The following is a 19,352-nucleotide window of genomic DNA, read 5'->3' on the forward strand; positions in this document are numbered from 1 at the left end:
GTAACTTTAGAAGTATACGATGTGAACTGCAGTTACCTTATTCTTTTGTGGGTGTGTGTTATATATTAGCAGGTCCCTTCGAAGACCCTCTTGAAATATCCATGAACTCCTCCTTCTAGTAAGTATTCCCATCAATTCCCCCTTGAACCTCCAACATTTACCTCTAAAATGTATACCTCCATGCACAGAGATCTCGCACATGTGACGAAGACCGATGCACAGAAAAGACAGGAGAGGTGGAGGCGTCCAGTCGAAAGTTTGTGAATTGTATTTTGTAGTATGTAAGTAGTAGTACAAAATGCAATTTGAGAATCGGGCCTACATGAACGGGTGGGATCAAAAGGAAGCATTCAAATTACCTTGTGGTAGATAAATTCACTATTTGATTGGGATCACCAGATAGGGACTATGAAGCAACAGGGGAGTCAATTCTATTCTAAGTTGTGTTGACATGTTGCAGTGTTCTACGTGTGCCTAAAAAAGGGTCAAAAGGATTTCATCAGGACCTTGATCTCTTTTTCCTCTCACAGGTAGCTTGCCCAAGCTAATCAGTATAGTGTCTACCAGAGTGCAGTGACAGAGAGATGTAAAAAAAAAAAAAAAAAAAAAAAAAAAAAATGTAAATACTGGAGCAGTTATTTCTGTACAGTTGGGAGATTGGAAAATCTTTTTTACCAACTACATGAAGGAACCTGAGCTCGTGTTGGTTATCCTTCCGTCAGTGTCAGAGGAATACCGTCCTAATGCACGACATTCTGTGAACTCGCATTTTAGGTCGAGCCTAGCAGCGCATGCGCTGCTCTGAGAGGCATACTGTACCTCCTCCACAGACATTAATTACACCCCTCACTCCCCATTAGCTCCATTGAGAGCCTGACTAAATTTCCCTCCTTTCAGCGACTAATTTTCGCATTTGTGCCTCCTTTTGGTGGGTGGTTCCTTTCCCTGGCGGCTGGCCCTCTTACAAGTATTATTCCTCCTCTGACCGTTTTGCTACGTTTTTGCACTTCTTTTTCTGTTTCTGACTAGGATTGTCGGCTTCTTTGATGTTTCTCGTCCTAGTGTTACCTCCTCCTCCACCCTGCAGCTACAGGGCTATAAGCTGCTTTCCGCCAGTGTCTTTGATATTTTCGGTACTCCACAAGTTTATTTGTTGTAAAACGTTTCACTCTGCCACGGGGAGTCCCGCAATGCTAAACACAACTACATAATCACACAGCAACGATATTCAGGCAAGCAATATCAAACCTCACTATATTACAATAGACTATGCCCCACAATATTACATACCGAAGGAAAAAACGATGTTTATAGAAACAATATTTTAACTTCCAGTTGTTCCCATCCCAATATTCTTGCAGCACCCTGAATCTCTTTGAAATGATTAGTCAGTGATCTGTTTGCCAAATAGGGATAGAGAGGGTTAGCAGTTGCTGGTTTGCGTTTTCCTAACCTTGCACTAGACTCACGGGTCTTGAAACCACTCACAGGAACAGAAAGTAAACATGGCTCCATATGTCTTGTTACAGCTGTACATGGGAGGCTGAAAAGGGATGAGTAAGGGGGTCAACCATATGGCTTTGAGGTGGCGAATGCGTCACTGCCGCTATATCTGGCTCTTTGCTGCAGTGGTGCCTGTTTGTTATTGCCCTTCATTTCTACGGTCTTGCTGAAATACACTCGTACTCCCTTAAATAAACCCTTGTGAAGATGGGTTTGTACTGGTACAGGAGTAATGCGCCTGCTGTGTCGGTTGAAGGTTGACCACCTCACTCCAAGCCATCACAGACACTATTCTCCACTCCCGGGCATTCATGTGACAACCAAATGCACTCTTTTAATCATAGTCTTCGTTGACTTCTAAAACCGAATGATTAGAACCCATGCTACCAATGAATAGAAAGGAGGTGTGGGCCGTCCATGATGCAGCAGGTGGGGTGTCACCGGGACCCAGTTGGCTGAAGGGCCCATTACACTCCAATTATAGATGTTTATTCCAACCAGGAGGTGGGCGCCATTTCTTGCGTGCATTCAGTTTGAACTCTTGCTTTGACATTGTGTGTGAGGGAAGAGCCCAGACCTTGAAACAGTGTCTGTGATACCCAATATTTATTTTATTTACAAGACATCTTAGCGTTTACATGTCAACCTTACTGAGATTTTTTTTTTAACAATCATCATTATTGGCATTTTCTTTGATTAAATACATCACATCTATATCATTGACAGTGATACAAGCAGATGTATCACATTCATTTTGCATCCTTACATGAGGTTGGATAACATTGTGTCATATGGTCTCCCTCGTAGTCCAAATTTAGTGGTGTTACTGTGGAACGAATGGCGAGGCAGTGTCAGCGTTCAAGTAAGGTGGCCTGTGTGTTATGCTGGGATGTGGTGTGCACTCCCGTGGTTATCCCTATGTGATAGGGGTTGTTATGTGCCAGAAATGACAGAAACTGGAACAAACGTGGGAAATTGAACAAGGATACACTGTGTCGTACATTGCTCCATTTGGTGGTGGCCGCCTGTGTATGGCAGCCTGGCATGGTGTCTAGTTAGGCACCCGCAGGGGGGGGGTCTGGAGAGTCGCGCATTAGGCAATGCATCTCTGGCTCACTCATAGCTGTCCGCTGTGACCTGTCGAGCACCTAGCCCCTTTAAGAATCAGCCTGCATGTCACCTTACTGAGATACAATTCTAGCAATGAAATACCTATATACGCCCACCCTACCGGGGTAACTGCAAGGTGCTCTAGCCATTCATAGTCGACATTCCTTTTGCAAGACTCATCGGACCTCCTATCAAAGTTTGAGCTATTTATTGTGTGACTAGATTACAAGTTTCTTAATAGAAGATGCACATAGTAGTGAAAAATTATACTTAAGGTCACACAGTGACTCTGCGTCAGAACATGACGAGGCCGAGGGCGTATAGCTCGTAATACAAGTTCCTGCTGTGCTGTGGCGCTCCAGGCCTTGGCAGGATTTGTCAAAAGGGTACAGACAGGCTGTGGATTATAAACTTGGAGATATTGGAGAAGCCCTAAGTGTTGTAGAGTGTCCGCCACATTAACGACCAAGCACTGGCAATGGCAATTGTTTTTGCTTTTGATTAGTGAAAAGATGATACCAAGTTTCTTTAACACAAGCACAGGAAACTGTTTTGTTTCACTAGTACATGTAGCAGGAGCAATTAGCAGTGGAAGCTTCCCCCAGGGACAGCAGCAATATATAACCATTTGATCCATTTATACCACACCACAGTTCCCTGTAAGGGTGGAGGAGGCACTGCATTTCTTGGGGCAACGCTCCAATACACTCAAAAACCATACTCTACTTTAACTATTTACTGCAATCAACACTATACCCTTCAAATAAACAACACTATACTCCATGTATTACAAAATACAACATGCAAATCCATAACACACCAAACCACTCATCTCAAATCAACACCGCTATATCACACACCACTCCATAACACTAAATTCTACTCAAATTTACAAAACTACACACCTCTGTACAACAAATAGGTATAAACAAAAAACAAAGCACCCACACAAATATACAACAAAACAAAAACATATAGGCAAAGAAATCTACAAAGTTCCACGCAACACAAATTCAGCTCCACACATTTCCACTCCACACCACATAATTCAACACCAAACCACATAATTCAACTCAACAACACAATTATTCAACACACTACATACATCCAATCGACACCACAGAATTCCACATCATGCCACAAAATTCAACAACACATCAGATAATTAAACTCCACTGCATACGACTCCACAACACAAAATACCATTCCACATAATTACACTCCATAACACACAATCCCACTCCACATAAGGCCAGTACACTCAATACCACATAATTACTATCAACATAAGTTCACTGCACACCATACCACATAATTCCACTACACAAACCCACTCCACACCACACAACTCAACGCCACACAATTCCACAACTAAAAATTCCAATTCAACCCACATAATTTCACTACACACCACATACTCCATATCACATAGGTAAAAGACATTGCCATTCACAATGCTACTAGCTCTAACTCAAACAAATGCTAGACCTATTGCATTTCCAATATGCTGGTTTCAGTTAGGCAACCAGCTCCCTGAGAACAGGAAAGCGCACAGATGTGCTCGAGCCCTAGGAGCCACAATGCTGACGTATACACTCCAAACACGAAGTTAGGGGTTGGACGGAACATATGTGCAGGGGTGTGACACAGGAACCTGCAGGCCCTGTGGTTTATGGGGAGGGCTGAGCAGACCAAGCCCAGTGGTTCGGGTGTGGCGGTGAGCCCTGCCCACCTAGTTTCGTATCTCGTTCTGCTGTGGCAGTCCCAGACAGCAGCAAACCGCTTACCAAAGCGGCAGGAGACCTGCTGCTCGGCTTGGTCTTTGAAGAATGCTTTAGGCAGCCCTCACCAGCTCTGGACTGGCCCAGTGGGGCTGCGGGGGTGTCCCTGTGAGCCTGGTGCGCATTGGCTGCTTTACTGTAGAATGAGGAAGAAACTTCGCGTGTCGGTATTTTATATAGTTCATTACAGTAAGGGAAAAAATGATATTCATGTGTTGCATTAAAAAAACATATCATTTATATAATGATGCGTACGTTTATTACGCAGCAGCATACACGTATAGTTTAAAAACAAATAACACAAAATTAATGTATACAATAACAAGCAATCTCCGAACGAAGTGCTTTCGAAGTCACTCCGGAACTCGACGGTTTAAGTGAACTACAGACCGCAGCGCGCAAGCCCTCAGGCATTACACACTCCCGGACGCTCTCACACCCGCTCGTTCATCGAGGGTCGCCCCCGTGTCGTATTTTCATTCATTGACAAATTATATGCTTTAATACACATTAATGCTGGTCCAGGTCATTGTCCTGAGGAGATCCTCTAATCATTCGGGTCGACACACCTACCACTAGGGGCAATAAATGATGTTGAGATTCGTCAGGGAGCCTTCTTGAAAAACAAGCCAATACGGATTCCATGACCTCTGAAGAACAATAAAGGCCAATGAATTACCTCCGATTCCTCCAGATCCCAATGGACAGACGGCCACCTATACAAATGATCTACCCGTCCCCCTTGTTTAGAGAAAAAAAGTATGACCTGGGATTCGCAGTTACCTATAATGATACTTTAGTGACATTCCGATTTTAGCCAATTATCACCAAAAGGTGTTGGCACATAACTACTTCTCCACATGAAATCTGCTTTTGTATTGATTCTTGAATTCTGTTGATACTAGTTGAGATCAGAATTTTGTGTTTTTAAAAAAAACTATATGTACCTTAACTGTATGTGTTCTGTGGTGTATAGAACATAAAGCATAATTAAATTAATAATATATTTTTTTTAATGTTGGATGTGAATGCAACACAAGAGGATTAATTGTTTTTGCTCCTTACTGTAAAGTAATTATGAAAAATACCCACGGGCGAGGTTTCGCTTTCTTATTTACAACTAAGGGTGGTCCAGCCTCCTGTTGTCTCACGGACCCACCCCATTTCCTAATTTGAGATAATTGCATTTCATTAATGTAGACTGAGTTGTTAAGCCAGAAGTCACCGCGAGGGGGGAGCAGTCCACTTTTATTTTGTATATTTTTTTTATTGCAGTTTCATTTAGCACAAACGTTGGCGCAAACTTGACAATAAAGGTGTTTTCCTTCTCCACAAGCGCCTCCTGTCATCACTCCATCTTAATTTTGGCAACGAGTATGGCATACCTACACTGCTCTGGACCCTCCTCTGACCCCTCCAGCATGAATGACCTCCATGTGGGAAAGCACCCTGGGTGCTCACTCATTGCCCACTCCTGCTTGCCACTACTGGCGGCCAACGCTGCTCTGCCCCTCCATCACCTATGTCATGCCGGATCTCGCTCTTAACGCTCTGGTGTGTCTTCGTCCACATCACTGGTGTTTCTTCATTACATTAAACCTCTGAGCTCTTAACTTTATGGTACTTTACTTGCATGGAGATTGGGAAGAGTGCTCATCAGCGTGTTTTGGTGCTTACACCCCCAGCGTTACTCGATTAAGCCACATCCTGTGGTGGGGTTTGGGCTCAGAAGACTGTTAGGGCTACCTGTGCAGTCAACTCTTCATTGCTTATGGTTTAGTGCTAATATGTCATGGCCTGCATCCTTTCTCCACATTTGCAGTCAAGTAAACTATTTTTTGCATTACTACGCAGGTCTCTATCAGATTTCACACCGAGTTTAGAACCCCAGGACTGCACTGACTAGCCATTCTCACCTCCTTCTACTTGATATATTGTCATATCCTTGACTTTTTCATCCTAATAGAGAATATAGATATATTTTTAACCAATATCATCACAACTTATGTGTTTCCATTATTATCTGACATATCATGGCAGGAGTCATGAATGCCATAAATATGCCAAATACCTTCCTTGAAAGTCCCAGAGCACCATGAAAATACTAGGGACAATGGATTTAGACATTTGAGAAGCACTGAGTCGCTACAGAGGGGACAGAATATAGTGCCCAAAGGAAACAAGCACTATTGTAAAACTGTCTAGGAGCTGAAGGCAGAGGACTACGTAACACCGGTGGAGAAACTTGAAGAAAAGGTGCTTTGAGACGCTTACACTGAAGAGAAAAAGAGGGTGGAGGAACATTTTGATACCATTCTCAACAAAAATATGGAATACCAAAATATTTATTACAGGTATCAAGCTCCAGGAGAGTCAATTAAGGCATATGCAGCAAACCAGCTCATGTTGGCATCCAGATGATACGCAATGAAATTGCAATTCATATTACTTGTACAAAGGCAAACATAACACTGGTTTGTCACAAAACCCAACCTTGTACCAAGTCATCAGTATAATCAGAGTGTGGAACGTTCAGCCAAAGGAATGAAAATGTTGCAGAACTCGGAATTGCAGGTTACTGATGTCAAGCTTGAATGAGCCAGAAATTATGTTAACAGAACCAAAGGCAAATTCAATTTGAACAAATCCAAGTCCAAAGAACCTAAGAAGAATGTGTGCTACAGTTACAGGGCCAATAACCATCTAGCATCACATAGGAATTGTTCTGCCCTAGGAAAAGACTGTTGTATATATGGTATGAAGGATCACTTCTATGGAAGGTGGGACACTGTCCTAAGACGGTCTTCGCCGATTGAGGAGCACACAAAAGACTTCGTCTTTTTGTTGGCAATTAAGTGTGAGATAAAAAGGAAACACAGATGTGATGCAGGTCAACCCGTCCAAAGTAGAGGTCCTTGTGCATACAGGTTTGAGGCTCATCATCATCTTCATGGAGACATACAACAAAATACCAACTAAAGAGGCTGCACCACAGTTGCACTATGCCATGTTCTTATAGAGAAAACAAAATCAAAGTTGAATGCACCTATATTTTGAAAGAAGGTCAACTTCCACCACTGTTTATGTGGTCAACTAAGGTGTAAATACTCTAGGATGGACAGAGCAGTCAAATCTGCAAATCTTGATCAATCGATATAAAGCACCCTACTTACTCAATGTTCTAAAAAAATGTTCTTGATCGTGTTTTGAGGATCACCGTAGTGTTTTTAAACAAGAACTTGGTCAACTCAAAAGGTTCCAGCACTGTTTAAATTAAAAGGAGCCATAGCAGTGAAAGAAAAGGTACGCATAATACCACTTTCAGTCTGCGGGAATGGGAAGGATATTTTAGACAAATGGCAAACTGATGGCATAATTGAATCTGTCTCTGCATCACAGTGGTTATCTCCTGTAGTTGTGGCAAAAAATGTGGAGAAATAGGAATATGTATTGACCTGTGCCAAAGAAAACGCCAGGTGGTTGCAGAGAGTCATCCACTGCCCCTTAATGGTAGCTACACTCTGTGATGCTAGAATTTTCCCCATGCTTGATTTTACTGCTACATACCAACAAATTGTTTTGGAAAAGGAGTCAATATGATTTACAGCATCTATCACACCCCATGAGCAAACCCTTTGAAGGCATGGATTGTGGCAATGCCTTCCAAGATGATGTACTAAATTTACACCACCTTTCGAAAGGGTATCTTAGAACTTTTTGTGAGGTCCTAAAAAGAATCCAGGTTAGTGGGTTCAATCTCAAAAGGGATAAATGCAAATTCTTACAATCCAGCATGGAATATTTAGGGCATTTCATTTGTGCTAACAAAGTCGTCTTCAAACCAAGTTTGGTCTCTGCCATGAGCAAGTCACAACAACCTAGTAATTGAGATAAACTTGAGTCTTTCCTTGGACTATGGAAGTTCTACTCGAGGGGCAGTAGAAATGGTGTCATTGAGATGTTTAATCAAAAAGGATACAGATTATGAGTGGGGAGAAGATTGTGGAAAAAAAGAACTAAAAAGAGAAATGCAAGATGGTTACTCCTTGAAGTCATTTTACAAATCTCTGAATACTGTTGTTACTGTTGATGTCTGTTAAGCAACCTAGGTGCTGTCTTGAGCCATAATGAGTCACATGAAGAACTGCTCACCGACTTTGCATCATGCAAACTAAAAGGTTCCAAAACAATATATTATGTAATTGAGAGGGAACTTGTGGCATGCGTTTGGGCGGTAACCAAATTTAAGAGCTTCTTGTGGAGAAGGACATTTTTAATACAACTGACCACAAACCTTTGATAAGCATACTGGAAGGATGGCTCTAAGAAAGCTTTTGCTACGTATTGACGAACTGGCTTCCATATTACACAAATATTTGTTCAACATGGAGTATATGCCATGTAATCAAACGTCACTGCTGGTTTCTTATCTCAAATGCATTGTAACCCTGAAGTTTGTGATAGCAAATGGTGTAAAGAAGATGAGGATATTGTTGCTGCATGCTTGTGCGATAAACAACAATGAGCAAGTTGTGAGTCAAAGGGAGTGGACGAGTGCCATCCAAGACTATCCTGAAGAAGCCACGATAAAGTTTATTATACAAAGTTCCCCATAAAAGAAAGGTTTGGATAATAGCCTAACACTGCACTGGAATGTTAGAGAGGAACAAAATATTAATATTGAAGTCATGAAAAGGAATGACACTTTATGTCAATTTTGTTGAGATTATGACTCGCAAGCTCTGGTTCATGAGGGGCTTGTGTGAATGAAAGGCACCAAGAACAAACTCATAACTGAATACAGCCCACCACGGACCAGGATGTTGATGTGTGTCAGAACTCCTTTCAAGGGACTATGTGGCACGCAGGTGTTACAAAGGCCATCTGTGGTGGTTGAGGCCTATTACTCCTGATGTCCAGGGGCCCGACCTACTGTGAATCCTGAGCATAAGGGTCAAGTACCCCTTCTACACTTAACTCTTAGTGGTAGTTGTGGTTGACAAGTCCAAGGCTCCCTCAAAATAGGGGGTCGGGGGGGGGAGGGGGGGGGGAGTGTGTAAACAGGTAGGTGAACACGCATCATAACTCAAAAAGCACACAGTAACAACAATAAATCAATGTCCAGTCAGATACTTATTTTTATATTAAAACAATATTTTATTTCTATCTCTATGATGCAATCAAAGTACTAGTAGGCCTTACTCAAGAGTTTACTCTGACTCTTAGGAAGTTGTTAGAAATGGGGGATTCTCGTTAGCAATGGTTTGCACCTTTGTCCAAATAGGGACCCTTGCTTCTAGTCAGGGTAAGAGAGTTACACTCTTAGACAACCCCTGCTCACCCCCTTGGTAGCTTGGCACGAGCAGACAGGCTCATCTCAGAGGCAATGTGTAAAGCATTTGAGAAAACATACAGTAACACAGTGAAAACACTACAAATGAACACCACACCAGTTTAGAAAAATAAGCAAACTTTATCTAAACAAAACAAGACCAAAACGACAAAAATCCAACATACAGTTATCCAGGTATGACTTTTAAAAGGCAAAAACAGTTCTGTCCATAGCAAACTAAGATGCAACACTTTCCACACAAAGTACCTTGGATACGTCAAAATCATAAGCATAAACAGCCGCAGGGAAGGTGATGCGTTGGTTCCTTTCGCACAGGGAAGGTGATGCGTCGGTTCCCTGCTCCAGGGAAGGTGATGCGTTGGTTCCTTACTGCCACGCAAGGGAGGTGATGCGTCGGTTCCTAACTGAAGAGGAGGTGATGCGTTGATATCTTACTGTGTGGGTTGGTGACGCGTCGGTTTCTTATTGCAGCCTTGGTGTTGTTGTAGACTTGGCGCCCCGGGGCGATGCATGGAGATTCGGGATGTGACAGCCCTCAATGCAGTGGCGGCACATGGGCTCTGCATCGTTATTGTCAGCCGCGGTCCCACAATGCGTTGCTTCTCGCAGCCACACAGCAGGGAACAGTGCAGCGATGCAAGGTAAGATTTTCCAGCATGCATCATTTTTTTTCAGTTCTTTCAGGGTTCTCAGCTTCCAGTCACAGGAACAACATCCAGAGGCCCAGAATTGGGGCAGGCGTCTCCTGGCAGGTCAGAACCCCCACATGGGAGTTCAGGGGAGTTGGTTGTGAAGTCTTTGTGTTCCTGAGACTTCAGAACAGGAGGAAAGCTCTACTTCAAGCCCTTGGAGATCTTCTTCAAGCAGGATATACAGCAAAGTCTGTGTTCTCTCCTTGGCAGAAACAGCCATTGCAGGCCAAACCCAGACAGCACACAGCTAAGGGCAGTACTTCTCCAGCTTTCCTAGGTCTTTTCCTTAGCAGAGGTTTCTCTTGAGTCCAGAAGTAATCTAAAGTTCTGGGGTTTGTGTCCCAATATTTATACAGCATTTTCCTTTGTTCTCTTGTGGCAGAGAGGGCCTGTGCTCAGTCCAGACCAGTTATGGCCTCTCTGGCCCAGCTTCCCAGCAGGAGGTGGAGACAGCATTGCGTAAGGCAGACAAGGTCCATTCATGTGCAAAGAAATCTCCTCTTCTACTCTAAATGCAGCCCAGGTCTGTTCAGCCCAGTCCAGCCCTGTCTCATCCAGGAAAGGCAGGACACAACTCAACCCCCCCCCCCTCCCCAGTGACTGTCTACAGTGATTGCACATCCCCAGCCCGTCACTCCAAAGCCAGAAAGTCAATCCACAGCCCAGCAGAGGCACACAGGATGGCTAAGCAAGAAAATACCCACTTTCTAAAGAACAAGTTACTTACCTTCGGTAACGATGTATCTGTAAGAAACATTAGTTAGTTAGATTCCTCACCTTAGAATATCCCCAGGCGTCAGACTGGATCCGGAAGATTTTTCGTCAGCAATACCCCTTGCGCGTCGCTAGGCGTCGTCTGCGGCTCCGCGTCCGTCGTCGGCGTCGTGCGCCGGAATGACGTCGTCGGAGTACTTAGACGCCGCCCTCGCGCGCTGACGTCAGTTCTTGTACATAGCTTTCCGCGCCAGGAACGCAGAGCCATGCAAAGACCGACACTGGTGCCAAAAATAAAATCTAGGGGCCTGAAAAGGATAACCTTAACCCTAGATGTCAGTTCGCAGAACGGAGAGGATGGGTGGGTCGGTGAGGAATCTAACTAACTAACGTTTCTTACAGATACATCGTTACCGAAGGTAAGTAACTTGTTCATCTGAAAGAAACACGTTAGTTAGATTCCTCACCTTAGAATAGATACCCAAGCAATACCATCCCCGGTGGTGGGTCTGCGAACCAAGATCACACCAGAAAGTCCTGGAGGACAGAACGGCCAAAGAAGCCATCCCTCCGGACTTGGCTGTCAAGGCAATAATGCCTGGCAAACGTGTGTAGCGAAGCCCATGTCGCCGCCTGACAGATGTCCTGCAAAGGGACACCCCGTCCCAAAGCAGTAGTAGCCGCTGTGGCCCGAGTAGAGTGGGCGCGCAGCCCAACAGGAGGGTCCTTTTTTGCCAAGGAGTAACAAATTTTGATGCACAAAACGACCCACCGAGAGATGGTCCGTTTGTGCACCGCTTTCCCCTTCTTAGCACCCACGTATCCAACGAAAAGTTGGTCGTCCACCCGGAACTGCTTTGTGCGGTCCAGATAAAAGGAGAGCGCACGTTTTGGGTCCAGACGGTGGAGCCTCTCTTCCTCTTTGGAAGGATGCGGAGGCGGAAAGAAGGTGGGCAAGGTGACAGACTGCCCAAGATGAAATGGAGTCACCACTTTCGGAAGAAAGGAAGGACGAGGCCGAAGGACAACCTTGTCCGGATGAACAGACAGAAAAGGAGGCTTTGAAGATAAAGCCTGGAGCTCACTCACCCGTCTAGCCGAGGTGATGGCTACCAGAAAAGCAGTCTTAAGAGTCAGAAGACGAAGAGGACAATTGTGAAGAGGCTCGAAGGGAGCGCACATCAGGAATGTCAAGACAAGATTCAAGTCCCACTGAGGCATTACAAAAGGGACAGGAGGGAACGTGTGAGTAATGCCTTTTAGAAAGCGTGCAACTACAGGGGACTTGAAAAGAGAAGGCTGATCAGGAAGCCGCAAGAAGGCAGAGATGGCAGCAAGATAACCTTTCAGAGTGCCCAGGGCAGAGCCCTGCCGGGCCAAAGAAAGAAGGAAGAGGAGAACCTCAGAAAGAGGGGCGGAAAGGGGATCCACAGCCTTTGCTGTGCACCATGCCACAAATTTGTTCCACCGGCAGGCGTATACCGTCTTTGTGGAGGGACGCCTGGCTGCCAGAATGATATCAGAGACTTCAGGAGGCAAGTCAAATGGCATCAACTGCCGCTGCTCAATCTCCACGCATGGAGGTGGAGGCTGGACAGGTTCGGGTGGAGGACCGTCCCCTGCTGCTGCGACAGAAGATCCTCCCGAAGGGGCAGACGTATCGGAGGATCGGTCAACATACTGAGTAGCTCGGGATACCAGTACCTTCGTGCCCAATCCGGAGTCACCAAGATAACTTGGGCCCGGACGTGCCTGATCTTCTTCAGCACTCTGGGCAGAAGTGGTATAGGCGGAAAGGCGTACAACAGACCGCAACTCCACTCGTGACGAAAAGCGTCGCCGAGCGAGTGCCGCCTTGGAAATTCCAACGCGCAGAACTGCTGACATTGCGCGTTCTCTTCGGTGGCGAATAGGTCTAACCAAGGCTCTCCCCACTGCTGAAAGAGACCTTGCGCCACTTCGGAGTTCAGACGCCATTCGTGATCCATCATGCACCGGCGGCTGAGTTCGTCTGCTCTGGCGTTCAGAGAGCCCGCCAGATGTTGAACCACCAGGGTGACGCCCTGGTGTTCCAGCCATGTCCAGAGGCGCAGAGCCTCCTGACAAAGGGTCCACGACCCCACCCCGCCCTGTTTGTTGCAATACCACATGGCGGTGGTGTTGTCCGTGAACACCTGCACAACACTTCCCCTGACAGAGGGAAGGAAGGCTTTCAGTGCAAGTCGGATCGCTCTCAACTCCAACAAGTTGATGTGGAGACGAGACTCCGCCGGAGACCCGAGGCCTCTGATCTCCGCCTCTCCCATATGGCCACCCCATCCCAGGAGGGACGCATCCGTCACGACGACATGCTCCGGTTGGGGAAGGGAGAGGCTCTTGCCCTTGACCCAATCGCGGTCCGTGAGCCACCACTGCAACTGCTGTGCAGTGCCCTCCGAGATCAAGACATGGTCGGACAGGTTGCCGTGATGCTGGGCCCACTGAAACTTCAGGTCCCACTGCAGAGCCCGCATGCGCCGTCTGGCGTGATGCACTAGTAGGATGCAGGAGGCCATCAGCCCCAGAAGCCGCAACACTAGCCTGACCGAGACCCAGGATAGAGGCCGAAAGATGGGATTCAGGGCCTGTATATCCCGGACCCGCTGTTCCGGTGGATGGACCCGGAACTGCGCCGAATCGAGAACCGCTCCGATGAAGAGGAGCTTTTGAGAGGGGCACAGGTGTGACTTCGGCACGTTGATGGAAAACCCCAGCAAATGCAGGAGATCCGCCGTAGTCTGGAGGTGGGAGACGACTGCCTGGGGCGAGCCCGCCTTCAACAACCAGTCGTCGAGATAGGGGAAGACTGGGACCCCTGATCTGCGCAGATGAGCTGCGACCACCGCCATCACTTTCGTGAACACCCGAGGGGCACTGGTGAGGCCGAAGGGGAGCACGGTAAACTGAAAGTGCTCTGGGCCCACCGTGAACCGCAGGTAACGCCGGTGGGCCGGCAGGACAGGGATGTGGAAATATGCGTCCTGCAAGTCCAACGCTACCATCCAGTCTCCGGGGTCTAGGCAGCTAGAACCTGAGCCAAAGTTAACATCTTGAACCTTTCCTTCCGAAGGAAGGTATTGACGTTCCGGAGGTCCAAGATAGGGCGGAGGCCCCCTTTGCCCTTCTTGGGAACCAGAAAGTAGTGGGAATAACAACCACGACCTACTTCTGGGCTCGGAACGCGCTCGACGGCCCCCTTGGCCAAGAGGGCCGAAACTTCCTCGTGGAGAAGATTCAAATGATCCCCCGAGATACGGTGGTGCTGCGGTGGCATGGCTGGAGGGGTCGTCTCGAAGGGGAGGGAGTAGCCCCTTCGGACGATTTGCAGCACCCACCTGTCCGATGTGATGGACCGCCAGTGGAGCAGGTGATGGCGAACTCTGCCGCCCACTGGCGTGGAATGGGCCTGAAAGCTCGGACTAGGAAGGCTTTGAGGCGGATGCTGCCGGGGTGGATGTGGGCTGACCTCGTCGTCCTCCAGAACCGCCTCGGCGGAAACCACGTCCGCGACCGCGCGCAGGTTGGTTCTGCGGCTGGTGGCTAGGCGCACGTGAGGAGGCACCCCTTCCTTGGCCACGAAAGGGGCGAAAGGCGGAAGTTTGCGACCGCGGGGCCGAGAGGCCCAAGGACTTGGCCGTAGCCCGGGAGTCCTTAAAGCGATTTAGCGCACTGTCCGCTTTCTCGCCAAAAAGGCGAGTGCCATCAAAGGGCATGTCCATGAGAGTGCTCTGGACATCGCCCGAAAATGACGTGGACCGCAGCCAGGCGTGATGTCTAAGCGCCACTGAGGTAGAAATCGCCCTACCCAGCGAGTCCGTGGTGTCAAGCCCACATCGTATAGCATGTCGCGCGGCATCCCTCCCATCGGCCAGAGCCTGGGTAAGTCGTGTCCGGACCTCCTCCGGACACAGGGGCAGCGCGTCCTCCACCGCATCCCACAGAGAGTGGGAATAACGGTCCAAGAGACAAGCGGTGTTCAAAGACCGCAGGCCCAAACTAAGGGAGGAGAACAGCTTCTTGCCAAACTGCTCTAGTCTCTTGGAATCCCGGTCCGGCGGGGCGGTCGGGAAAGAGGATTGGGAGGTGGAGGCCTGGATAACCAGGCTCTCAGGGGTAGGGTGTTGGGACAGAAAACTGGGGTCGCCCGGAGCAGGGCGGTGGCGCCTGGCGACGTTCCTGTCCACAGGAGGAACTGTGGAGGGCTTGGACCAGGTGCCCTGTAGAACGTCAGTGAGGGCCTCATTGAATGGCAGCTGAGGCTCAGTGGAGCTTGCTGCAGACTGAAGCACCTCAGTGAGGACGTTCGTCCTCACGGCCACGGCAGGTAGCTCGAGCCCAAGGGCTGCGGCCGCCTTGCGCAGCACCACAGAGAAAGCAGCACCCTCCTCCGAAGCCACAGTCGGAGGAGAGATGAATCCAGTGTCTGGAGAGGTATCCAGGCCACTGGCCTCCCCCAGTTCATCTGCCCAGTCCTGGGACAGTTGGGCCTGAGCGGCCATAGGATCCTCGGATCCCTCCCAGTTGTCCCCATCATCTGACTCCTGGTGTAGAGGAGAAAGTAACGGAGCCGGGCGGTAGACATAATGTGTCTCTAGCGGCGCCGATCGCGGCGTCCATCGACGCCGTACCGGCGCCGGGCCCGGAGTGGGACTGAACCGGGAGTCGACGTCGGCGTCGGGGGTTGTACCGGTGTCGACGCCGGCGGAGGAGGCGTGACGCGGTCGACCGGCGTCGACGGGGACTCGAGAACGGGTCCCACGGGCGCTTGCGGCGTCGAGGCCGGAGCCGTCAACGGCGCCGGGGCCGGAGCCACCGGCAGGCAAGGCAGCCCAGTCGGGTCCGCGGGGCCCGAAGGCGCACCAGCGGGCGCCGACGGCGGAGCCAGCTTCCTCATGGCCGAGAGGAAGGCACTGACTTCCGCCGGCGTCGCGTCAGTCCCAGGGACCGGAGGGTATGGGAACGTGCGCGACGCCTGCGGCTCCGCCGGAGCCGCGGGGGTGGAACCACCCTGACCCTCGGCCGAGTCGCGCGACCGGCGAGGGGAGTCCGAAGAGCGGTGTCGCCTCTTGGACTTCTTGGAATGCTTCGACTTACCCGAAGACTTGGATCCCGACGACCGATGGTGACGTCGGCTGCGGCTCCGCGACCGATCCTTGGACCTCCTCCTGGACCGGGATCGAGAGGCGCGCGGAGCCGAGTGGCGAATCTCGAGAAGCTTACGGGACCGCTCCCGTCTAGCCTTCGATGTCAGGGCCTTGCAGTCCGAGCACGACGCCGCATCGTGATCGAGGCCCAAGCAATAAAGGCACCGGCGGTGATGGTCCGTAACCGACATCAAGCGGCTACAGTCCGTACAGGCTTTGAAACCAGGCATCCTACCGGCACCGGAGTCGAGACAGGATCAAAAAGGATCAAAAAGTTAGTCAAAAATTGACTAAAGGGTAGCTCTCCCGGATCTGCGCTTACTGGCGCGGAAAAAAGAAGAACTGACGTCAGCGCGCGAGGGCGGCGTCTAAGTACTCCGACGACGTCATTCCGGCGCACGACGCCGACGACGGACGCGGAGCCGCAGACAACGTCTAGCGACGCGCAAGGGGTATTGCTGACGAAAAATCTTCCGGATCCAGTCTGACGCCTGGGGATATTCTAAGGTGAGGAATCTAACTAACGTGTTTCTTTCAGATAGTGGTATTTTCAAACACACAATATAAAAATCATCTTTACTAAAAGATAAATTTTTATATTCTGCGTTCAGGCATACTAAACTCCATCCCTCCATCTTGTCCCAATGAGAAGTTATACTTGTATAAGATGTTACATAGTGTTCCCCCTTCTATCCTATGAGACAGACAGCCTTTAATAGTAAAAAACAAAATACACTGTATTTCACTATCAGGACATGTCACACACATCAGTACATGTCCTACCTTTCACATACACTGCACCCTGCCTAAAGGGGTAACTTGGGCCTACCTTAGGGGTGACTCACATGTAATAAAAGCGAAGGTTATGGCCTGGCAAGGTGGTGCTTTTGATCTGGTCCCAGTGAGGTCAATTCACTTACGGGGTCCTCCTTTGTCTAAGGGGCAGTTCAGGGGCAAATTGCTCGATGTTTGATCTCGACCCACAGATCGCACTTCAGTTCACGGACGGCAGCCCGACCAACTAATAGTACTGAGTGGGGTCAGAGTACAGATCAGGAGTACAGATCAGGAACCAAACATACAAGCCAAAGTCACACGTGTCAAAGTACATCTAACAGCAGGGTTGGTCTGGCCATATGGGACACACAGATATCCCTGCCAGGCTAAGGACAGGAGGTTACTTTTAGGGGTGGCTGGATGGAGGGATCATCACCTATCCAGACTGACAAACTTAGAAACTGCACATGATTTTCGTGTAGAGACATATAATTGCCCCACCCACCCACATTTACTTGGACACTGTAGGACTCACTACCTATACTCACTCAGTACCATATGGGGCTTGCTTGAACACATTTTCTAAGGATTCTTTCAGCACACGGTTCACCACTATCCTTAGGCAGCGATATGTGCACCATGCATGCTGCGACCTACTAAGAGCAGAGGCACATTTTTCATGCGCTTTTACTCCGAGGTTCTGTCTGCCTTGCTGGTGGACAAAGTTACGCTTCAAAGAGGTGGTTACACATACAGCTCTGGAAGAAAGTCACATTGGTTTAGAAGAGAGATGACAAAAGCGATCCTGGTTGAGTGAGCATCTGTTGATGAAGGCTAAATGTGAGTTCAGAGTCTGTAACTTCTAATTCATCTAAGGCATAGCTCTATTGTACAGTACTCTAAATCCACAGCCTCTGGCTTTATGTATTTTGTGGAACAGCCCAGCTGTGTGAGGCCTTGTGAAAGTTGGAATTGGGGGACAAAACAAAATGGGGTATGGTGGGAGCCACTTCAGAGTATCTTGCAGGGGGTTCCATACATTTATTTTTTATATCATTGCATATGTGTACTGCACCATAGTTAGTGCATTTCAGAAGAAGTGGAGTAATGGGTCTTACAACAGACAAGGAGGACATATTGTTCCCATACCTGCATTGCAAATTCTCATATGGCAGTCCACCATCTGTTCAGGACTACCATACAGGAAGGGGAAGAGCATAAGAAGCCCAATGACCCAAATCTTTCTGTGAATAGAATATGCATCTGTCACATCTACTTGCACTCACCAGGAGCAAAAACTTGCCTACGGAAAATATTAACATGAGTAGGATAATTGTATTTTGACAAAATGTTACCAAGCAAACAGGCACACCTTATGGAATGCATCCACAATCTGTGTTCAATAAGAGACAAAACTATTACCCCAGGGTTTGCAGCTACGCCGTTTACAAAACATACAAGGCGATCACACACAGTCCGCACAGCTTATCAACAGCATAACAATGTGTGGATGAAACTTCCATTTGCAGACAAGACAGTTAGGTCTGGAGAGAACAAGAGTCAGATTTTTAAAAACGAATATGACATTTAATAATAACCAGATCTGGCACAAGAGAAAAAGAGAACTTAGTATTTAAATATCTACGTTGCTTTCATAAGGGGGGCTACAGCATCTGAAGAACTCAAACCGTAGGCTTGAAGCTTATTGAAAACGAGATGAGAAATAAAGTGTTCTTTCACGAAAGAGGCATTCACATCATTCACTGAAACCTAAGTTGTCGGTTTAAGAAAAATAATCAAGTCTTTGTCTTAAACTTGAGCTCATGAAATTTTCACATAATAAGACAAAGCGGTGGCCTGATTATACACTAGATACCGAAATTGTAATTGCATGTTCAATCCCATTTGTATCGGACTCCATGCCCTTGATAAGTTGTAGAAAGAAGCACATAATTAGACAGGTAGCACCCTACACTCGAAGGTAGTGCTTAGCTCGAAGAGTGGTGAACTGCAGTGGAGGCTATGTGGTAAGTTTTTTATTGTCATGTGTAAGTGAACGATTGCTGCTCTTAGCCTGCCTTGGGTCACAGTACATAAAAGTGAACTTGAAGGAAGAAAAATGGATCACACAATGATTCTATGGCAGGACCGGAGGCTCCGATTATGCTTTTCCTTCCTTCGCTTTATTACTATGCCAAACACACAGCAGCCAGAAAAGCAGAAAAGAGTGACTTTTACA

The 19,352-nt window shown here is 47.8% G+C and overlaps 1 protein-coding gene across 2 annotated transcripts in view; it reads right to left on the minus strand.

Annotated features, from left to right (window-relative positions):
* FOCAD (focadhesin) overlaps positions 1-19,352 on the minus strand; it is a 1,730,079-nt gene that overhangs the window by 1,342,314 nt on the left and 368,413 nt on the right. The gene's annotated exons all lie outside the window — the stretch shown is intronic.

The sequence above is a fragment of the Triturus cristatus genome, chromosome 2_1 (genome assembly GCF_964204655.1).
Source record: "Triturus cristatus chromosome 2_1, aTriCri1.1, whole genome shotgun sequence".
NCBI lineage: Eukaryota > Metazoa > Chordata > Amphibia > Caudata > Salamandridae > Triturus > Triturus cristatus.